Source organism: Cherax quadricarinatus, chromosome 26 (assembly GCF_038502225.1).
Source record: "Cherax quadricarinatus isolate ZL_2023a chromosome 26, ASM3850222v1, whole genome shotgun sequence".
Classification (NCBI taxonomy): Eukaryota; Metazoa; Arthropoda; class Malacostraca; order Decapoda; family Parastacidae; genus Cherax; species Cherax quadricarinatus.
This window is the reverse complement of record NC_091317.1, coordinates 20,816,647-20,834,146: the sequence shown is the minus strand read 5'-3', so window position 1 is coordinate 20,834,146 and position 17,500 is coordinate 20,816,647.

Below are 17,500 nucleotides of genomic sequence, written 5' to 3'. Positions count from 1 at the left end.
TGTGTGTGTGTGTGTGTGTGCGTGTGTGTGTGTGTGTGTGTGTGTGTGTGTGTGTGTGTGTGTGTGTGTGTGTGTGTGTGTGTGTGTGTGTGTGTGTGTGTGTGTGTGTGTGTGTGTGTGTGCGTGTGTGTGTGTGTGTGTGTGTGTGTGTGTGTGCGTGTGTGTGTGTGTGTGTGTGTGTGTGTGTGTGTGTGTGTGTGCGTGTGTGTGTGTGTGTGTGAGTGTGTGTGTGTGTGTGTGTGCGTGTGTGTGTGTGTGTGTTTGTGTGTGTGTGTGTGCGTGTGTGTGTGTGTGTGTGTGTGTGTGTGTGTGTGTGCGTGTGTGTGTGTGTGTGTGTGTGTGCGTGTGTGTGTGTGTGTTTGTGTGTGTGTGTGTGCGTGTGTGTGTGTGTGTGTGTGTGTGTGTGTGTGTGTGTGTGTGTGTGTGTGTGTGTGTGTGTGTGTGTGTGTGTGTGTGTGTGTGTGTGTGTGTGTGTGTGTGTGTGTGTGTGTGTGCGTGTGTGTGTGTGTGCGTGTGTGTGTGTGTGTGTGTGTGTGTGTGTGTGTGTGTGTGTGTGTGTGTGTGTGTGTGTGTGTGTGTGTGTGTGTGTGTGTGTGTGTGTGTGTGTGTGCGTGTGTGTGTGTGTGTGTGTGTGTGTGTGTGTGTGTGCGTGTGTGTGTGTGTGTGTGTGTGTGTGCGTGTGTGCGCGTGTGTGTGTGTGTGTGTGTGTGTGTGTGTGTGTGTGTGTGTGTGTGTGTGTGTGTGTGCGTGTGTGTGTGTGTGTGTGTGTGTGTGTGTGTGTGTGTGTGCGTGCGTGTGTGTGTGTGTGTGTGTGTGTGCGTGTGTGTGTGTGTGTGTGTGTGTGTGTGCGTGTGTGCGTGTGTGTTTGTGTGTGTGTGTGTGCGTGTATGTGCGTGTGTGTATGTGTGTGTGTGTGTGTGTGTGTGTGTGTGTGTGTTATATATCTAAGAGACAATATAATTAAATATTCAATCGGTGTTTAAAGTAATTAGTCTCAATGTTTAGTCAGTTTTACATAATTAATTATGTTTATAAACTGATTATTTCCTGAACAATAAAATGTGTAAACATCACCAGCTGATGGATCAGATGGTACTAACATTACCAGCTGATGGATCAGATGGTACTAACATTACCAGCTGATGGATCAGATGGTAATAACATCACCAGCTGATGGATCAGATGTTACTAACATCACCAGCTGATGGATGAGATGTTAACATGCAGTCCGACGTGTACATCACAGCCTGGTTAATCAGGAGCTGACTTGAGTAAATTATCATGTTTTCTCTTGAATACATCAAGAGGTCTCTTGGTAACTCCTCTTGTGTATGAAGGGAGGCTGTTGAAAAGCCTTGGGCCTCTTACATTTATTGTGTCATCTGTTTTTATTCTCACGACACTCTTATCTGTCGAGCCTCTTGCTTTTTAGGAGTGATATCCGTGTGCAAGTACGAGATCAGTCCCTCTAGGATTTGTCAGGTGTAAATTATGATGTGATGTTTTGCTAAGGCAAGGTGTGACCATGTAATTGGTTAAATTAGGTCTCCCTACAGAGACCTTACAAGCCAAGTTGAACTACATCACAATATATCGTTCTCGCCTGAGTTCCAGGGAGTATAAATCAACGGACTTTGAACGTCCCCAGTAATGGAGGCGCTTGACTGTACTTGTACAAGCAGTGACGCCTCTGCACATTCTTTGGATCTGAAATATTGCTGCCTTGCAAGGGGGTGTTAGTACTCCAGCCTCGAGAGAACAAGTGACTTAAAGAGGATCATCATTACCTTGGTACTGCTTCCTTTGAAGGTTCTTGTTATCCTACCATTTTCTTCGTGGATGTGATAATGACATTGTTGTGATCCTTGAAGGTGATTGTTGAAAATGGTGAGTTGCTTGAATGTGAGATCCTCTGGTATTGTCACTCCCAAGTCCTGCACGTTACTTTATTTTTCTATTGAGTGGTTAGTTTTACATTCCAGTTTAGCTTTTATTTCCTCATTTTTTCCATAACAGATTAAATGACAATTATTCTCACTAAACATTATATTGTTTTCTGTGAACCAGTGGAAGACTTTGTTTACATCAGCTTAGAGATTTGCAGTGTCCTCAATAGATGTCACTCTCACGCAGATTCTAGTATTGTCCACAAAGGAAGATAAGATGCTGTTCCTGTCTGTGTCAGATATGAAGCTGAGGAAATGATGGGGGGCGAGTACTGTGCCTTGGGGAACAGAGCTTTCCAGTTTAACAGCTTCTCTCTTGATTTACCAGTTATTTTCCAGTTATTTATTTTAAACGTATTTTGTGTTATTACATCATGGTTTTACCTGTCGAAGGCTTTTGCAAAGTCTGTGTAAACTACATCGGCATAGTTTCTGTTGTATCCAGATCCACATCGTAGTGATCCAGGTGCTGTGAGAGGCAGGAGCCACCTGCTCTAAACCCAGGTCGCGCTGGGTTGTCCAATTTTTGTGAAGCCATGTGGTTAGCTTTTTCGAAGTGTTAGGGTTATGTCGGAAATTTTGCAGTTGTTGGCAAAGTTTTGAGTTTCGTCCATGAGAAAAGAATCGTTAACATTGTCAACCTTTAATCTGGTTAACGGCTCATTAAACACTCATAATGAGACTTCAGTATGTCACTCTTTTTTTTTCTGTCATTAGCGTCAGTTCCAGCAAGATCCTGATACTGGATGTCCGTCTTGCCCTGAACTTTCCATACGAGATGCAGTATTTTGCATTTTCTTGTTTTCATTAAATGCTTTTTAACTGTGTCTTTTCTGGACTTTGTACGATTATTTCAATTTAAGATCAGTATCTTCTGGTAGGCCAGCCAGTGCTTCCTTGCGCACTTTAGACACTCCACCAACCTTAAGAAGCTCTATGATTCTTCGTCTTCGCCTCTAGAGGGAGCGTCTCTCTCTGTCTCTCTCTCTCTCTTTAGCTGACATCTCTTCTGTTTTCCTTAGTGCTATGTGCCTAGAGCATTCTTCTAGTGCCACAGAGTTAACTAGCTCTACACAGTGGTTCATAAACTATAAAGGTAGACTAGAAACAAAGTATAGACTTCAAACTTAAAGTATAAAGGTAGACTACAAAAATGAAATATAAGATGGACCATAAAGATATCATAAGATAAGAGTGTGGTGGGTGTCCCACAATACATCATTCAACCAGTTTGTATCATCCTCACAAATCATTTACAGTTATCAAATCAACGAACACAAAGAGGATTAAGAGACACGGGAGTAGGGATGTGGGGGGAGGGGGTTAGGGATTAAGGGAAGGAGGGGAGGATTTAGGGAGGACACACAACCCCCTGATCACGTGACTAGCTCTAAGCACTGATGGATTTCACGTAGAATAAACCCTACGTAATTAAACTGTCTATTGAAACTGGACCTAAATACCACACGAGCGCCAGTGATGAAGGGGAAACACCAAGAAGCGTTTATCAAGGTTTATCTATGGTTTATTAGAGGTTTATTAAGGTTTATTAAGGTTTATCAAGGTTTATCATAAGTTTATCAAGGTTTACTAAAGGTTTACCAAGGATTATTAAAGGTTTACCAAGGTTTATTAAAGGTTTATCATAGGTTCATTAAAGGTTTACCAAAGTTTATTAAAGATTTATCATAGGTTTATTAAAGGTTTATCAAGGTTTATTAAAGCTTTATCAGAGGTTTACTAAAGGTTTGTCAATGTTTATTGAAGGCTTATCAAGGATTGTTAAAGGTTTATCAAGTTTATGAAAGGTTTATTAAAATTAAAGGTTCATAAATGTTTATTAAAGGTTTATCAATGTTTATTAAAGGCTTATCAATGTTTATTAAAGGTTTATCAGAGGCTTATAAAAGGTTTATCAAATTTTATTAAAGATTTTACAAGGTTTATTAAAGTTTTTTTTAAAGTTTAATCAAGGTTTATCAAAGTGTATTAAAGGCCTATTGAAGGTTTATCAAGGTTTATTAAACGTTTATCAATGTTTATTAAAGGTTTATCAAGGTATATCAAAGAGTTTTCAAAATTTATTGAAGGTTAATGAAGGTTTATTAGTGGCTAATCAAGGTTTACCAAAGGTTAATTAAAGGTTTATCGAAGGTTAATCAAATATTTATTAAAGGCTTAACAAACGTTTGTCAAATGTTTATTAAAGGTTTATCAATGCCTATCAAAGGTTTAACAAAGGTTTATTAAAGGTTTATCAAGGTTAATCAAGGTTTATCAAAGTTTATCAAGGTTTATCAAGGTTTATCAAAGGTTTGTTTAAGGTTTATGAAGGTTCATGGCGGTTTATAGGTTTATCAACGTCCTTAGATACTTTTATAGATACTGTCACCAGTACACAGTGTAGCTGTCACCAATACACAGTGTAGCTGCCACCAGTACACAGTGTAGCTGCCACCAGTACACAGTGTAGCTGCCACCAGTACATAGTGTAGCTGTCACCAATACACAGAGTAGCTGCCACCAGTACATAGTGTAGCTGCCACCAGTACACAGTGTAGCTGCCACCAGTACACAGTGTAGCTGTCACCAGTACACAGTGTAGCTGCCACCAGTACATAGTGTAGCTGCCACCAGTACACAGTGTAGCTGTCACCAGCACACAGTGTAGCTGCCACCAGTACACAGTGTAGCTGCCACCAGTACATAGTGTAGCTGTCACCAGTACACAGTGTAGCTGCCACCAGTACACAGTGTAGCTGCCACCAGTACACAGTGTAGCTGTCACCAGTACACAGTGTAGCTGCCACCAGTACACAGTGTAGCTGCCACCAGTACACAGTGTAGCTGTCACCAGTACACAGTGTAGCTGCCACCAGTACACAGTGTAGCTGCCACCAGTACACAGTGTAGCTGTCACCAGTACACAGTGTAGCTGCCACCAGTACACAGTGTAGCTGTCACCAGTACACAGTGTAGCTGTCACCAATACACAGTGTAGCTGCCACCAGTACACAGTGTAGCTGCCACCAGTACACAGTGTAGCTGTCACCAGTACACAGTGTAGCTGTCACCAGTACACAGTGTAGCTGCCACCAGTACACAGTGTAGCTGCCACCAGTACACAGTGTAGCTGTCACCAGTACACAGTGTAGCTGTCACCAGTACACACTGTAGCTGTCACCAGTACACAGTGTAGCTGCCACCAGTACACAGTGTAGCTGTCACCAGTACACAGTGTAGCTGCCACCAGTACACAATGTAGCTGCCACCAGTACACAGTGTAGCTGCCACCAGTACACAGTGTAGCTGTCACCGGTATACAGTGTAGCTGCCACCAGTACACAGTGTAGCTGTCACCAGTACACAGTGTAGCTGCCACCAGTACACAGTGTAGCTGCCACCAGTACACAGTGTAGCTGTCACCAGTACACAGTGTAGCTGTCACCAGTACACAGTGTAGCTGCCACCAGTACACAGTGTAGCTGCCACCAGTACACAGTGTAGCTGTCACCAGTACACAGTGTAGCTGTCACCAGTACACACTGTAGCTGTCACCAGTACACAGTGTAGCTGCCACCAGTACACAGTGTAGCTGTCACCAGTACACAGTGTAGCTGCCACCAGTACACAATGTAGCTGCCACCAGTACACAGTGTAGCTGCCACCAGTACACAGTGTAGCTGTCACCGGTATACAGTGTAGCTGCCACCAGTACACAGTGTAGCGGCCACCAGTACACAGTGTAGCTGCCACCAGTACACAGTGTAGCTGTCACCAGTATACAGTGTAGCTGCCACCAGTACACAGTGTAGCGGCCACCAGTACACAGTATAGCTGCTACCAGTACACTGTGTAGCTGTCACCAGTACACAGTGTAGCTGCCACCAGTACACAGTGTAGCTGCCACCAGTACACAGTGTAGCTGCCACCAGTACACAGTGTAGCTGCCACCAGTACACAGTGTAGCTGCCACCAGTACATAGTGTAGCTGCCACCAGTACACAGTGTAGCTGCCACCAGTACACAGTGTAGCTGCCACCAGTACACAGTGAAACTGCCAGTAGTACACAGGGCATCTGCCACCAGGACACAGTGGGACTGTCAGCAGTACACAGTGCAGCTGCCACCAGTACACAGCGGGGGTGAGATCAGTACACAGTGCAGCTGCCACCAGTACACAGTGTAGCTGCCACCAGTACACAGCGGGGCTGCCATCAGTACACAGTGGTGCTGCCAATAGTACACATTGTGGGTGCCACCAGTACACAGTGCGGGTGCCACCAGCACACAGTGGGGGTGCCGCCGGTACACAGTGGGGCTGCCAACAGTACACAGCGCAGCTTCCACCAGTAGACAGTGCAGCTTCCACTAGTACACAGTGCAGCTGCCAATAGTACACAGTGTAGCTGCCACCAGTACACAGTGTAGCTGCCACCAGTACACAGTGTAGCTGCCACCAGTACACAGTGTAGCTGCCACCAGCACACAGTGTAGCTGTCACCAGTACACAGTGTAGCTGCCACCAGTACACAGTGCAGCTGCCACCAGTACACAGTGTAGGTGCCACCAATACACAGTGTAGCTGCCACCAGTACACAGTGTAGCTGCCACCAGTACACAGTGTAGCTGCCACCAGTACACAGTGTAGCTGCCACCAGTACACAGTGTAGCTGCCACCAGTACACAGTGTAGCTGCCACCAGTACACAGTGTAGCTGCCACCAGTACACAGTGAAGCTGCCACCAGTACACAGTGTAGCTGCCACCAGTACACAGTGTAGCTGCCACCAGTACACAGTGTAGCTGCCACCAGTACACAGTGGGAATCCAGTCTCGCGCTCACCCAAAATTAATCAAAACTTTGGGGAGATTTGTGGCTGAAAAACTGATCCACACAAGCCAGGCAGGGTGAGGCAGGGGGCAGGGTGAGGCAGGGAGCAGGGTGAGGCAGGGAGCAGGGTGACGCAGGGAGCAGGGTGAGGCAGGGAGCAGGGTGAGGCAGGGAGCAGGGTGAGGCAGGGAGCAGGGTGAGGCAGGGAGCAGGGTGACGCAGGGAGCAGGGTGACGCAGGGAGCAGGGTGAGGCAGGGAGCAGGGTGAAGCAGGGAGCAGGGTGACGCAGGGAGCAGGGTGAGGCAGGGAGCAGGGTGAGGCAGGGAGCAGGGTGAGGCAGGGAGCAGGGTGAGGCAGGGAGCAGGGTGAGGCAGGGAGCCGGGTGAGGCAGGGAGTAGGGTGAGGCAGGGAGCAGGGGTAGGCAGGGAGCAGGGTGAGGCAGGGAGCAGGATGAGGCAGGGAGCAGGGGTAGGCAGGGAGCAGGGTGAGGCAGGGAGCAGGGTGAGGCAGGGAGTAGGGTGAGGCAGGGAGCAGGGTGAGGCAGGGAGCAAGGTGAGGCAGGGAGCAGGGTGAGGCAGGGAGCAGGGTGAGGCAGGGAGCAGGGTGAGGCAGGGAGCAGGGTGAGGCAGGGAGCAGGGTGAGGCAGGGAGCAGGGTGAGGTAGGAAGCAGGGTGAGGCAGGGAGCAGGGTGAGGCAGGGAGCAGGGTGAGGCAGGAAGCAGGGTGAGGCAGGGGGCAGGGTGAGGCAGGGAGCAGGGTGAGGCAGGGAGCAGGGTGAGGCAGGGAGCAGGGTGAGGCAGGGAGCAGGGTGAGGCAGGGAGCAGGGTGAGGCAGGGAGCAGGGTGAGGCAGGGAGCAGGGTGAGGCAGGGGGCAGGGTGAGGCAGGGAGCAGGGTGAGGCAGGGAGCAGGGTGAGGCAGGGAGTCGCGTGAGGCAGGGAGCAGGGTGAGGCAGGGAGAGAGTCAGTGTCAGGGTGACGCAGGGAGCAGGGCGAGGCAGGGAGCAGGGTGAGGCAGGGAGCAGGGTGAGGCAGGGAGCAGGGTGAGGCAGGGAGGAGCGTGAGGCAGGGAGCAGGGTGAGGCAGGGAGCAGGTTGAGGCAGGGAGCAGCGTGAGGCAGGGAGCAGGGTGAGGCAGGGAGCAGGGTGAGGCAGGGAGCAGGGTGAGGCAGGGAGCAGGGTGAGGCAGGGAGCAGGGTGAGGCAGGGAGCAGGGTGAGGCAGGGAGCAGGGTGAGGCAGGGAGCAGGGTGAGGCAGGGAGCAGGGTGAGGCAGGGAGCAGGGTGAGGCAGGGAGCAGGGTGAGGCAGGGAGCAGGGTGAGGCAGGGAGCAGGGTGAGGCAGGAAGCAGGGTGAGGCAGGGAGCAGGGTGAGGCAGGGAGCAGGGTAAGGCAGGGAGCAGGGTGAGGCAGGGGGCAGGGTGAGGCAGGGAGCAGGGTGAGGCAGGGAGCAGGGTGAGGCAGGGAGCAGGGTGAGGCAGGGAGCAGGGTGAGGCAGGGAGCAGGGTGAGGCAGGAAGCAGGGTGAGGCAGGGAGCAGGGTGAGGCAGGGAGCAGGGTGAGGCAGGGAGCAGCGTGAGGCAGGGGGCAGGGTGAGGCAGGGAGCAGGGTGAGGCAGGGAGTAGCGTGAGGCAGGGAGCAGGGTGAGGCAGGGAGCAGGTTGAGGCAGGGAGCAGGGTGAGGCAGGGAGCAGGTTGAGGCAGGGAGCAGGGTGAGGCAGGGGGCAGGGTGAGCCAGGGGGCAGGGTGAGGCAGGGGGCAGGGTGAGGCAGGGAGCAGGGTGAGGCAGGGAGCAGGGTGAGGCAGGGAGCAGGGTGAGGCAGGGAGCAGGGTGAGGCAGGGAGCAGGGTGAGGCAGGGAGCAGGGTGAGGCAGGGTGAGGCAGGGGGCAGGGTGAGGCAGGGAGCAGGGTGAGGCAGGGAGCAGGGTGAGGCAGGGGGCAGGGTGAGGCAGGGAGCAGGGTGAGGCAGGGAGCAGGGTGAGGCAGGGAGCAGGGGTGAGGCAGGGAGCCGGGTGAGGCAGGGAGCAGGGTGAGGCAGGGAGCAGGGTGAGGCAGGGGGCAGGGTGAGGCAGGGAGCAGGGTGAGGCAGGGAGCAGCGTGAGGCAGGGTGCAGGAGCAGGGTGAGGCAGTAGCAGGGTGAGGCAGGGGGCAGGGTGAGGCAGGGAGCAGGGGGAGGCAGGGAGCAGGGTGCAGGGAGCAGGGCAGCAGGGTGAGGCAGGGAGCAGGGTGAGGCAGGGTGCAGGGTGAGGCAGGGAGCAGGGTGAGGCAGCAGGGTGAGGCAGGGAGCAGGGTGAGGCAGGGAGCAGGGTGAGGCAGAGCAGGGTGAGGCAGGGGGCAGGGTGAGGCAGGGAGCAGGGTGAGGCAGGGGGCAGGGTGAGGCAGGGAGCAGGGTGAGGCAGGGAGCAGGGTGAGGCAGGGAGCAGGGTGAGGCAGGGAGCAGGGTGAGGCAGGGAGCAGGGTGAGGCAGGGAGCAGGGTGAGGCAGGGGGCAGGGTGAGGCAGGGAGCAGGGTGAGGCAGGGGGCAGGGTGAGGCAGGGAGCAGGGTGAGGCAGGGGGCAGGGTGAGGCAGGGAGCAGGGTGAGGCAGGGAGCAGGGTGAGGCAGGGAGCAGGGTGAGGCAGGGGGCAGGGTGAGGCAGGGAGCAGGGTGAGGCAGGGGGCAGGGTGAGGCAGGGAGCAGGGTGAGGCAGGGGGCAGGGTGAGGCAGGGAGCAGGGTGAGGCAGGGGGCAGGGTGAGGCAGGGAGCAGGGTGAGGCAGGGGGCAGGGTGAGGCAGGGGGCAGGGTGAGGCAGGGAGCAGGGTGAGGCAGGGGGCAGGGTGAGGCAGGGAGCAGGGTGAGGCAGGGAGCAGGGTGAGGCAGGGGGCAGGGTGAGGCAGGGGAGCAGGGTGAGGCAGGGCGCAGGGTGAGGCAGGGAGCAGGGTGAGGCAGGGAGCAGGGTGAGGCAGGGAGCAGGGTGAGGCAGGGAGCAGGGTGAGGCAGGGAGCAGGGTGAGGCAGGGGGCAGGGTGAGGCAGGGGGCAGGGTGAGGCAGGGAGCAGAGTGAGGCAGGGAGCAGAGTGATGCAGGGAGCAGGGTGAGGCAGGGAGCAGGGTGAGGCAGGGAGCAGGGTGAGGCAGGGAGCAGGGTGAGGCAGGGGGCAGGGTGAGGCAGGGGGCAGGGTGAGGCAGGGAGCAGAGTAAGGCAGGGAGCAGAGTGAGGCAGGGAGCAGGGTGAGGCAGGGAGCAGGGTGAGGCAGGGAGCAGGGTGAGGCAGGGAGCAGAGTGAGGCAGGGGGCAGGGTGAGGCAGGGAGCAGAGTGAGGCAGGGAGCAGAGTGAGGCAGGGAGCAGGGTGAGGCAGGGAGCAGGGTGAGGCAGGGGGCAGGGTGAGGCAGGGAGCAGGGTGAGGCAGGGGGCAGGGTGAGGCAGGGAGCCTCTACCACTGTGGTCCCAGGAGTGTATCAGAAGGATCAGTGCAGAGTACTGAGAAAACTGTAATGCAACCAAGTATAATTGTCTGTTTGTGGGTTTGTATTTGTTTATGTATGAGTATGATGTCTAGTGTGCATATATATATATATATATATATATATATATATATATATATATATATATATATATATATATATATATACATTTCTTTCAACACACCGGCCGTATCCCACCGAGGCAGGGTGGCCCAAAAGGAAAAACGAAAGTTTCTCCTTTTACATTTAGTAATATATACAGGAGAACGGGTTACTAGCTCCTTGCTCCCGGCATTTTAGTCGCCTCTTACAACACGCATGGCTTACGGAGGAAGAATTCTGTTCCACTTCCCCATGGAGGATATATATATATATATATATATATATATATATATATATATATATATATATATATATATATATATATATATATATATATATATATATATATTTAATTAACACATCGGCTGTTTCTCACCAAGGCAGGGTGGCCCACCAAGGCAGGGTGGCCCACCAACACATCAAGGCTGTGGCCCACCAAGGCTCACCAAGGCAGGGTGGCCCACCAAGGCAGGGTGGCCCACCAAGGCAGGGTGGCCCACCAAGGCAGGGTGGCCCGTAAAAGAAAAACTTTCACCATCATTTACTACATCACTGTCTTGCCAGAGCTGCGCTTACTCTACAGTTTTTAAACTGCAACATTAACACCCCTCCTACTGAGTGCAGACATTGTACTTCACATCTTCAGGACTCATTACTTTACGTTTTCCCATATTCACTTTTAATTTTCTTCTTTTACATACTCTACCAAATTCATCCACCAACCTTTTCAATTTCTCTTCGGAATCTCCCAAAAGCACAGTGTCGTCAGCAAAGAACACTAAGGCAACTCTTACTTTGTGTTAGATTCTTTATCTTTTAACCCCACACCTCTTGCCAACACCCGAGCATTCACTTCTCTTACAACCACACCTATAAATATATTGAACAACCAGGGTGACATGACGTATCTTTGTCTAAGACCTACTTTTACTGGGAAATAATCTCCCTCTTCCCTACATACTGTAACCGGAGCCTCACTATCCTCGTAAAAACTTTTCACCGCTTTCAATAATCTACATCTTATTCCATACATTTGCAACATCTGCCATATTGCCCCCTTATCCACCCTGTCATACGCCTTTCCCAAATCCATAAATGCCACAAAAACCCGTTTAGCCTTATCTAAATACTGTTCACTTATATGTTTCACTGTAAACACCTGGTCCACACACCCCCTACCTTTCCTAAAGCCTCCTTGTTCATCTGCTATCCTACTCTCTGTCTTACTCTTAATTCTTTCAATAATAACTCTACCATACACTTTACCAGGTATACTCAACAGACTTATTCTCCTACAATTTTTACACTCTCTTTTGTCCCCTTTGCCTTTATACAAAGGAATTATGCATGTTCTATGCCAATCCCTAGGTACCTTACCCTCTTCCATACATTTATTAAATAATAGCACTAACCACTCCAGAACTGTATCCTCACCTGGTTTTAACATTTCTATCTCTATCCCATCAATCCCAGCTGCCTTACCCCCCTTTTATTCTACTCACTGCCTCACAAACTTCCACATACTAACAATTCACTCCTCGTCACCCCTACAAGATGTTATTCCTCCTTCCTTTATCCACGATATCACAGCTTCCCTATCTTCATTAACATATAACAATTCCTCAAAATATTCTCTCCATCTTCCTGATACCTCTAACTCTCCATTTAATTACTCTCTCTTACTTTTAACTGTTAAATCCTTCCGTTCTCTAGGCTTCCTCAACTATACATATATATATATATATATATTTATATATATATATATATATATATATATATATATATATATATATATATATATATATATATATATATATATATTTATATATATATATATTAACACACTGGCCGATTCCCACCAAGGCAGGGTGGCCCGAAAAAAAAAAAACTTTCACCATCATTCACTCCATCACTGTCTTGCCAGAAGGGTGCTTTACACTACAGTTTTTAAACTGCAACATTAACACCCCTCCTTCAGAGTGCAGACACTGTACTTCCCATCTCCAGGACTCAAGTCCGGCCTGCCGGTTTCCCTGAACCCCTTCATAAATGTTACTTTGCTCACACTCCAACAGCACGTCAAGTATTAAAAACCATTTGTCTCCATTCACTCCTATCAAACACGCTCACACATGCCCGCTGGAAGTCCAAGCCCCTCGCATACAAAACCTCCTTTACCCCCTCCCTCCAACCTTTCCTAGGCCGACCCCTACCCCACCTTCCTTCCACTACAGACTTATACACTCTTGAAGTCATTCTGTTTCGCTCCATTCTCTCTACATGTCCGAACCACCTCAACAACCCTTCCTCAGCCCTCTGGACAACAGTTTTGGTAATCCCGCACCTCCTCCTAACTTCCAAACTACGAATTCTCTGCATTATATTCACACCACACATTGCCCTCAGACATGACATCTCCACTGCCTCCAGCCTTCTCCTCGCTGCAACATTCATCACCCATGCTTCACACCCATATAAGAGCGTTGGTAAAACTATACTCTCATACATTTCCCTCTTTGCTTCTAAGGACAAAGTTCTTTGTCTCCACAGACTCCTAAGTGCACCACTCACCCTTTTCCCCTCATCAATTCTATGATTCACCTCTATGATTCACGTCTTTCATAGACGCATCCGCTGACATGTCAACTCCCAAATATCTGAATACATTCACCTCCTCCATACTCTCTCCCTCCAATCTGATATCCAATCTTTCATCACCTAATCTTTTTGTTATCCTCATAACCTTACTCTTTCCTGTATTCACTTTCAATTTTCTTCTTTTACATACCCTACCAAATTCATCCGCCAACCTCTGCAACTTCTCTTCAGAATCTCCCAAGAGCACAGTGTCATCAGCAAAGAGCAAAAATGACAACTCCCACTTTGTGTGTGATTCTTTATCTTTTAACTCCACGCCACTTGCCAAGACCCTCGCATTTACTTCTCTTACAACCCCATCTATAAATATATTGAACAACCACGGTGACATCACACATCCTTGTCTAAGGCCTACTTTTACTGGGAAATAATCTCCCTGTTTCCTACATACTTTAACTTGAGCCTCACTATCCTCGTAAAAACTCTTCACTGCTTTCAGTAACCTACCTCCTACACCATACACCTGCAACATCTGCCATATTGCCCCCCTATCCACCCTGTCATACGCCTTTTCCAAATCCATAAATGCCACAAAGACCTCTTTAGCCTTATCTAAATACTGTTCACTTATATGTTTCACTGTAAACACCTGGTCCACACACCCCCTACCTTTCCTAAAGCCTCCTTGTTCATCTGCTATCCTATTCTCCGTCTTACTCTTAATTCTTTCAATAATAACTCTACCATACACTTTACCAGGTATACTCAACAGACTTATCCCCCTATAATTTTTGCACTCTCTTTTGATGATTGAAGTACATAATAATTGAAGTACATGATGACTGAAGTACATGATGAGTGAAGTATATGATGAGTGAAGTATATGATGAGTGAAGTACATGATGAATGAAGTACATGATGATTAAGTTCATGATGAGTGAAGTACATGATGAATGAAGCACATGATGATTAAGTACATGATGAGTGAAGTACATGATGAATGAAGTACATGATGATTAAGTACATGATGAGTGAAGTACATGATGAATAAAGCACATGATGATTAAGTACATGATGAGTGAAGTACATGATGAATGAAGTACATGATGATTAAGTACATGATGAGTGAAGTACATGATGAATGAAGTACATGATGAGTGAAGTACATGATGAGTGAAGTACACAGTGAGTGAAGTACATGATGAGTGAAGTACATGATGAGTGAAGTACATGATGAGTGAAGTACATAGTGAGTGAAGTACATAGTGAGTGAAGTACATGACGAGTGAAGTACATGATGAGTGAAGTACATGATGAGTGAAGTACATGAGTGAAGTAAATGATGAGTGAAGTACATGATGAGTGAAGTACATGATGAGTGAAGTACATGATGAGTGAAGTACATGATGAGTGAAGTACATGATGAATGAAGTACATGATGAGTGAAGTAAATGATGAGTGAAGTACATGATGAGTGAAGTACATGATGAGTGAAGTACATGATGAGTGAAGTACATGATGAGTGAAGTACATGAGTGAAGTAAATGATGAGTGAAGTACATGATGAGTGAAGTACATTATGAGTGAAGTACATGATGAGTGAAGTACATGATGAGTGAAGTACATGATGAATGAAGTACATGATGAGTGAAGTACATGATGATTGAAGTACATGATGAGTGAAGTACATGATGAGTGAAGTACATGATGAGTGAAGTACATGATGAGTGAAGTACATGATGAGTGAAGTACATGATGATTGAAGTACATGATGAGTGAAGTACATGATGATTGAAGTACATGATGAATGAAGTACATGATGAGTGAAGTACATGATGAGTGAAGTACATGATGAATGAAGTACATGATGAGTGAAGTACATGATGAGTGAAGTACATGATGAGTGAAGTACATGATGAGTGAAGTACATGATGATTGAAGTACATGATGAATGAAGTACATGATGATTGAAGTACATGAGTGAAGTACATGATGATTGAAGTACATGATGAGTGAAGTACATAGTGAGTGAAGTACATGATGAGTGAAGTACATGATGAGTGAAGTACATGGTGATTGAAGTACACGATGATTGAAGTACATGATGAGTGCAGTACATGATGAGTGAAGTACATGATGAGTGAAGTACATGATGATTGAAGTAGATGATGAGTGAAGTACATGATTGAAGTACATGATGAGTGCAGTACATGATGAGTGAAGTACATGATGAGTGAAGTACATGATGAGTGAAGTACATGATGAGTGAAGTACATGATGAGTGAAGTACATAGTGAGTGAAGTACATGATGAGTGAAGTACATGATGATTGAAGTACATGATGAGTGAAGTACATGATGAGTGAAGTACATGATGAGTGAAGTACATGATGATTGAAGTACATGATGATTGAAGTACATGATGAGTGAAATACATGATGAGGGAAGTACATGATGAGTGAAGTACACAGTGAGTGAAGTACATGATGAGTGAAGTACATGATGAGTGAAGTACATGATGAGTGCAGTACATGATAAGTGAAGTACATGATGAGTGAAGTACATGATGATTGAAGTACATGATGAGTGAAGTACATGATGATTGAAGTACATGATGAGTGAAGTACATGATGAGTGAAGTACATGATGAGTGAAGTACATGATGAGTGAAGTATATGATGAATGAAGTACATGATGAATGAAGTACATGATGATTGAAGTACACGATGAGTGAAGTACATGATGAGTGAAGTACATGATGAATGAAGTACATGATGAGTGAAGTACATGATGATTGAAGTACATGATGAGTGAAGTACATGATGATTGAAGTACATGATGAGTGAAGTACATGATGAGTGAAGTACATGATGAATGAAGTACATGATGAATGAAGTACATGATGAGTGAAGTACATGATGATTGAAGTACATGATGAGTGAAGTACATGATGAGTGAAGTACATGATGAGTGAAGTACATGATGAGTGAAGTACATAGTGAGTGAAGTACATAATGAGTGAAGTACATGATGAGCGAAGTACATAGTGAGTGAAGTACATGATGAGTGAAGTACATGATGAGTGAAGTACATAGTGAGTGAAGTACATGATGAGTGAAGTACATAGTGAGTGAAGTACATGATGAGTGAAGTACATAGTGAGTGAAGTACATGATGAGTGAAGTACATAGTGAGTGAAGTACATGATGAGTGAAGTACATGATGAGTGAAGTACATGATGAGTGAAGTACATGATGAGTGAAGTACATAGTGAGTGAAGTACATGATGAGTGAAGTACATGATGAGTGAAGTACATGATGAGTGAAGTACATAATGAGTGAAGTACATGATGAGCGAAGTACATAGTGAGTGAAGTACATGATGAGTGAAGTACATGATGAGTGAAGTACATAGTGAGTGAAGTACATGATGAGTGAAGTACATGATGAGTGAAGTACATAGTGAGTGAAGTACATGATGAGTGAAGTACATAGTGAGTGAAGTACATGATGAGTGAAGTACATAGTGAGTGAAGTACATAGTGAGTGAAGTACATGATGAGTGAAGTACATGATGAGTGAAGTACATAGTGAGTGAAGTACATGATGAGTGAAGTACATAGTGAGTGAAGTACATGATGAGTGAAGTACATGATGAGTGAAGTACATAGTGAGTGAAGTACATAGTGAGTGAAGTACATGATGAGTGAAGTACATGATGAGTGAAGTACATAGTGAGTGAAGTACATAGTGAGTGAAGTACATAGTGAGTGAAGTACATGATGAGTGAAGTACATAGTGAGTGAAGTACATGATGAGTGAAGTACATGATGAGCGAAGTACATGATGAGTGAAGTACATAGTGAGTGAAGTACATGATGAGTGAAGTACATGATGAGTGAAGTACATGATGAGTGAAGTACATGATGAGCGAAGTACATGATGAGTGAAGTACATAGTGAGTGAAGTACATAGTGAGTGAAGTACATGATGAGCGAAGTACATGATGAGTGAAGTACATAGTGAGTGAAGTACATGATGAGCGAAGTACATAGTGAGTGAAGTACATGATGAGTGAAGTACATGATGAGTGAAGTACATAGTGAGTGAAGTACATGATGAGTGAAGTACATAGTGAGTGAAGTACATGATGAGTGAAGTACATGATGAGTTAAGTACATAGTGAGTGAAGTACATAGTGTGTGAAGTACATGATGAGTGAAGTACATGATGAGTGAAGTACATAGTGAGTGAAGTACATAGTGAGTGAAGTACATAGTGAGTGAAGTACATAGTGAGTGAAGTACATGATGAGTGAAGTACATGATGAGTGAAGTACATAGTGAGTGAAGTACATAGTGAGTGAAGTACATGATGAGTGAAGTACATAGTGAGTGAAGTACATGATGAGTGAAGTACATGATGAGTGAAGTACATAGTGAGTGAAGTACATAGTGAGTGAAGTACATGATGAGTGAAGTACATAGTGAGTGAAGTACATGATGAGTGAAGTACATGATGAGTGAAGTACATAGTGAGTGAAGTACATAGTGAGTGAAGTACATGATGAGTGAAGTACATAGTGAGTGA